The 6,694-nt window shown below is 32.0% G+C and overlaps 1 protein-coding gene across 2 annotated transcripts in view; it reads left to right on the top strand.

Moving 5' to 3' along the window:
- LOC106461060 (E3 ubiquitin-protein ligase TRIM9-like) overlaps nucleotides 1-6,694 on the top strand; it is an 84,033-nt gene that overhangs the window by 44,616 nt on the left and 32,723 nt on the right. The gene's annotated exons all lie outside the window — the stretch shown is intronic.

Here is a 6,694-nt window from a genome sequence, read left to right as displayed (position 1 = left end):
TAGACAGATTTGATTTTTCTATACAAAACTCGCTTTGTTGACAACATTGTTTTTTCAGCTTACTAAAATATCAAGATATGGTAATTAAGAATTTTTGAGAAAGAGTACTTTCATCTCTTTACTTTATCTAGTTTCTTCGATTATTATTATTTTTTCATTTCAAGACTCTAGTTTTAGAGAATCAATAACTACGTAGCTAGCTGCTGTGCCATAAGCCGGTGGTGATCGATGCTGTAAGATTAGTGATACTTTATAAGTTTAGAAGCGACTAATTGCTTTGTACTCTAACCTCAGGCGAAGCTCATTTTGCCATCCATCTTAAGCAATCCTCCTATTCATGTCTCAGCTATGGCTGTATGCGTTGCCATGGAAACTTTGACTTCTTCACAGTGTTCGAATCATTACGGTGACAACCTAGTAAAAAAAGGTTAGCCTTAATCTCAGGACTAGAAAAATCCATAGAAGGTTAGCCTTTATATTTAGCAAAGATTTATTTAGTGTTAAGGGATGATGATACCACAGATTGATTATATTTGCTGTCGTGAATAGCTTTAACATACCGAACTTATATGTGTGTTATAAAATTAAAACTGCGACATTTCAGCTTATACGAGCGGGCCATCTTCAAGCAAAGTACTATTAACATTGCCTAAAGATGGCTTACTCTTGTGAATCTAAACGTCTCAGTTTTAATTGTATAAAAACATTTCCACCATAAAGCTTATCAACGATATTAAAATTTATTTAACTTACGAAAAGCCAGGTTATTTATCTTAAGTTTGCATTCCATATGTTTTCATATTTGAGAAAGTAACAGCAAATACAGGGAGCAAGCATATTCAACAAGGCAGATTGGATATCTGGTACAAATCCTTTTGTAGATAACAATTGTTGTTTAACTCTGAATTGTTTCAAAATACAAAATAAACGAGAAATCCGGTATAAAAAACTGAGTTTTGTATCCGTTTCACTAAAGAAAGTTAGAGTACTAATTTTTTATTTGTATATGAATTAAATACACACATCCACAATAACCATTCTAAACTGGATCCTGATTTAAGTTAATATTTAATGCATTTTAACTTGACTAATAACGTCCTTCTTCATCATAATTTGTCTAATAACTCTAGCATCTTTCAACATTTTAACTTGACTAATAACGTCCTTCTTCATCATAATTTGTCTAATAACTTCCCAACCATCATTTTTCACCTTGACTTGACTAATAACTCTAGCATCCTTCATAATTTTGACTTGATTAGTAATTCCACAACCACCCTGATTTGATTAATGATTCCAAAAATACCGTTCACTAACTTTATTTGAAAAAAAAAATCCAACGTTATTACGAATATAATTTGTCTATATAATCTATAACATCCGTCACGAACTTATTTTTACTATTTACTCAAATCTGATTTGGTTATGTGTTCCAAAAATATCGTTCAATATTTTGATCTCACTATAATAACCCCTAAAACACATATCTCCAACTAGTAGCGATTTTCATGCTGATTATAGCGTTAATTTGCATCCTCCACCTATGAATGGGAAAGTTCTCTTTTATAACAGTGCTTTGTCTATCACTGACCCTTCTTAAGATCTGAAAGTAATTTGAACGTCACACTCATTTAATGCATGCTCTAATACATTTGATTCATTAGGCGTTCATAAACTTGCACTTGAGGATACACTCTACGAAATGGAGTAGGTAGTTTTTTTGTTTTTTAACATAAGAATATTTGCCAATATATGATAAAATTATAAAAACTGACCATATCGGAACTTTGTACTTTGATTATTTTGTGAAGTTTTCCTTAAATAAAGTTGACATGTAACTTGTCAAATTCAAATGCAAGCCAGCAAATGTTTCTCCGTGTTAAACTTCACATTCAGAGTTGGCTTTACGGTTGTAAAGTGTCTAAAAAATTAAACTTGATGGTCTTGCTGATATTCAACAGTAAAGTTGATGGTCTTACTGACAAGACCATCAACTTTACTGTTGAATATCAACAAGACCATCAACGTTACTATTGAATACTGGTATTCAATAGTAAAGTTGATGGTCTTGCTGGTATTCAACAGTAAAGTTGATGGTCTTGCTGATATTCAACAGTAAAGTTGATGGTCTTGCTGATATTCAACAGTACATTCAACACTATTGTTATGCTTTGTATTGAAATACTTCAATAACTGAGTAAAATTTCATCCACGTACTTTCAAACATATAATGGTTTGTAAGACTGTGGACTATCCCTAAACCGTTGTTATTAATAAAAACAAATAAATCGACTGAAAAATCATGTCACCCATTTTCTCCCCAAAACTAGCAGCTTCTTATACTTCCGTAGACGGAGCTATAAGAAGTTGTTTTGATATAATTAATTTGAAAAACAAAATTTATTATATATACAAGGTGTAACTAGCTCAGCGTTTCCAAACTATGTTCCGTCCGAGATTGATAGGTGCTCCGTGAGAAAATCATGATTTTAAAGTTTAATAAAATATTTAACACTTTTGGTACGATCATAACTTATTATGAAATATTTCCTATGTATTAGAATTAAATAATATCGATTTTACATTGAAGAAGAATTATAGAAGATGCCATATCTATTCTACATAATATCTTAGTGGAGAGGTTTGTATCTAAAATATATTATAAGCATATAAATGTAAAAATTAATTAATATGTAATTTGATTAAATAAATAAATGAATAATATACAAATGTAGAGGGCGCAAAATACCCTCTTCACCGATATTTCGTGTGTCTAGTGTTCTGTAAGCTTTTCTTCAGCTGAAAAGTGTTCCGTGGCCAAAAAAGTTTGGGAAACTGTGAACTAGCCAACTTGCCAATGTGTTCAGAAACATGATTTTAATCTTATTTTCAAACCAAGTAACAAAATTAAAACGATACTTCCTAATACTAAAGATAAAAAAGATATTTTATGTACAAAAAAGATATATATGAACTAAGGTGCAAATACTATAAAAATATACTGGTCAAACTAAACGTAGTTTCAAAGATCGTCTTAATGAACATAAAAAAATACATATGTAGTATCAAGATGTAACTTCCTCCGCGTACTGAACACTGTCGAAACAGGTCATTCGATATAATGTCATGAAACAATTATTATAAATTAACCTAATATTTAAAGTGAATTGGATATTGGAGAACCAGTAGAAATTTTGTGCCGTAAATTCAATAATTCTTTGCCAAATAAAGATGAAGGTTTAGCTGGTGCTAACACACAGCTTTGGAAAATAATATTCATTTCTTACTTATAATATTCATATAACCCTTAAAGTTCACAAACCTTTCGCTATAAAGCTGCCAAATTGTCATCTATGTTTTTACTCCTGACGATGACAGCGTAAAGCTACCGAAACATGTCGTCTTTTAATGATGGCCGTCGGCCAAGTAACGTTTTTATTGTTTATTTTAAACGTTGTTACTGATTTTATTTTTATACATTTTGGTATTGTTCGACATTTCCTAAATAATGTGATGTTACCGAACAAAATGTCGTTTTTGGGAACTGTATGTTATAACCGTTTACTACTCAAAATATTCATACATACAGATCATAAAGATGTGTTCAGATCGTGGAATCAGAATTTCTAAGATCGGAATGTCCCTTGTACTTAATGTCATTGGAAAACGAGTAAACATTAAACAATTTCGGGAACCAGGAATCTACAGAAGGACACCTGTATCCAGTTCTACCCCAGCCTTGGTAAACAGAGTGCGGCGTCTTGTAACAAGTGAGAATCGACGAACACAAAGGCCAGTAGCAAAACTCCGTACGCAACACAATCAAAAAGAATACGAGGCCAACAGGATATGGATGGATTCACCAAGATAAGGCTTCCAGTCATATTTCAAGTTCAACCATCGCATTTCCTAAGCAGCTGGAGAATGAAACGGGTATTCATGCTACTTCATTCGAAGACATTCTGGTCAAGTCTCCTATGGATTTTTGTACGATCATACTGTCGAAACCGTGATTCTCCCACACTAAGTATATTATAGAAAGCGTGCAGAGAGAAGTGGTGTACTTCGGGCATGACAGTATTACAATAGAGCCGTTTTTTTAAACTTATAATATTAATTAGAATTAAACCATAAAATTTTAACATTTTGGTAGTAACTTTTATTATTTACATGCGTTCAAAGCATTTACATGCTGCTTATTTTTAGGATATTGAAGATACTATGTTTCTGCATTTCTAAACTGAAGTAAAGTAGATTTTACTATAACGATAGACTCATTCCTTGGAATCTGAAGAAGATGATATATTTTAACAATACAAAAACTATTAACCACGTATTATGAAGTTAACCATCATTATGAAATGTTATTCTTTTACTGCAAGGCTTCTACAGAAAAGCTATACATAATTTAACCAAAATGTGTAAGGAAAACTCTATTTTTTCTACTTATAGAACACACCGTAAGAAAGAAAACAAGACTAATACGAGCATCATAACGTTTGTGTTTATGTTGCTAAGCGCAACAATGGTCTACTTACGCTGTGCCCAAAACACAGTTTTTGAAGTTATAAGCCCTCGGACATATCGCTGAGCCTTTGGGATATCCAAGAATCATAATGAAATTTGATTTAAAACTACAGAAAAAACAAATACAAAACATAGAAAACTAAAGTCAACTATCTCCGTGTCCATTTAGAAGATAAATACGAAACGTGGAACATTAAAGACTAAAACATCCACCTCCATCGAGGAGACAAATACAAAAAACGTAGTGATCTAAAGACTAAAACCTCCACTTCCACCGAGGAGACAAATACAAAAAACGTAGTGATCTAAAGACTAAAACCTCCACTTCCACCGAGGAGACAAATACAAAAAACGTAGTGATCTAAAGACTAAAACATCCACTTCCACCGAGGAGACAAATACAAAAAACGTATTGATCTAAAGACTAAAACCTCCACTTCCACCGAGGAGACAAATACAAAAAACGTAGTGATCTAAAGACTAAAACATCCACTTCCATCGAGGAGACAAATACAAAAAACGTAGTGATCTACAGACTAAAACATCCACTTCCATCGAGGAGACAAATACAAAAAATAGATCACTACGCAGACTAAAACATCCACTTCCATCGAGGAGACAAATACAAAAAACGTAGTGATCTAAAGAACTAAAACCTCCACAAAGAAGACAAATATAAAACGTAGAAAGCTAAGCTAAAACTTTCACTTCCACATAGAAGACAGATAAAAATATATAAAACAAAATATTAAAACCTCCAACAGTCTTATACATAATAGCCATAAGGGACAATATACTAGATTTTGTCTGTTCTCAGGTGAGATATATTTGTCTAATTAAACCAGTAAATTATCGAAATTAAACGAGAATATTCAATTATAATAATAAAACCAACTTATATGTTGATAAGACCTGGTTAACTTGCAGACTCTGCTTGTGACTGATAAATCTTCTTGTAAAAGAAAAGTCACTCAGGTGATTTTTTATGGCTTTATCAAAATATCAAATAAAGGATGCTCACTGATACATCTATATAGCTGTAAATATTGAAAGTTCAAGTAATGCATTGGTAGATTGTTTGTTTTATAAATAATTATAGAATAATTATACTACGTTGAAAGAGAGTTCTCAACTTTCTACTGAAATACAAAATCTAAAGTTTTCTAATAAGGTTCATTGTTCTAATTTTGATATTGTTTCCTTATATACTAACAAATCTTTCGACAAAAAATACAATATAGCTAAGTGCAGATTTAATATTTAATAACAATTCAAATGAGTTATATATTCAAAAATCTGTCTTTTTGAAGTTGATGAAGTTTCAAGTAAAGAAATATTTTTTGTTTAATAGTACTCTTTAAGATCAGATCGATGGTGTAGGTATTTCTTATAGATTAACTCATTCTTTATCTAATCTTTTTCTTTGTTTAAAGAAAACTTTGTCAAGATCTTAGTTCAATGTATTATAAGGGTGGTAGTCAAATCACAATATTCAGTCAGAAAAAAGCAGCATAAACGTTGGAGGGGTGGGTGGATGTTGACTGACTTCCTCCCCTCTAGTCTGGCAGTTCAAACTTACGGACGGTTAACACAGAACAGCTACGCAAGCTATATTGTAGAACTAAGATGTGTCAAATCGTATCTGCAGCATTTCTTCTTATATAGTAATCGTATTTCATTACAAACATCAAAGGTAGTTTATCAGTTTCCTTGTAGTTGTTGTGATCAGTTAAGGTAACAAACATAATACGAGAAAGCTGCCGATACGAGTGAACAAACACGTACATTTCAGGATGTTGAATAAGTCAAGTATTGGAGCACGCCCTGAGTGAGTGTCTACTAGTCGCCCATTCAGATTATTTTAAAATCTTAACAAGGACCAATAGCAAATCGTCTATATAAAAGAAAGCTTGCTCATTCACAATCAGACGCCGCAAATAAACTAAATCAGATTGGCATAAAAACTGTTGATTGTAGTATCGCTGTAATTTTTTTTTTATCAATTTACAGTTATTACTAACTTGATTTGATTAGTTACTCCAAAAATATCCTTTACCATACTGATTTGAGTAATAAAATTATCCATCACATTATCAGTCTGATTATCTACCTTCTAACCCCCTACCTCATTTCAATTTCTACCCCTAACTCTTTTTTCCGTTTTCTT

This window comes from Limulus polyphemus, unplaced genomic scaffold (genome assembly GCF_000517525.1).
Source record: "Limulus polyphemus unplaced genomic scaffold, Limulus_polyphemus-2.1.2 Scaffold890, whole genome shotgun sequence".
Taxonomy (NCBI): domain Eukaryota; kingdom Metazoa; phylum Arthropoda; class Merostomata; order Xiphosura; family Limulidae; genus Limulus; species Limulus polyphemus.
The sequence above is the reverse complement of the archived record's forward strand: the minus strand, read 5'-3'. Positions and strand labels throughout refer to the sequence as shown.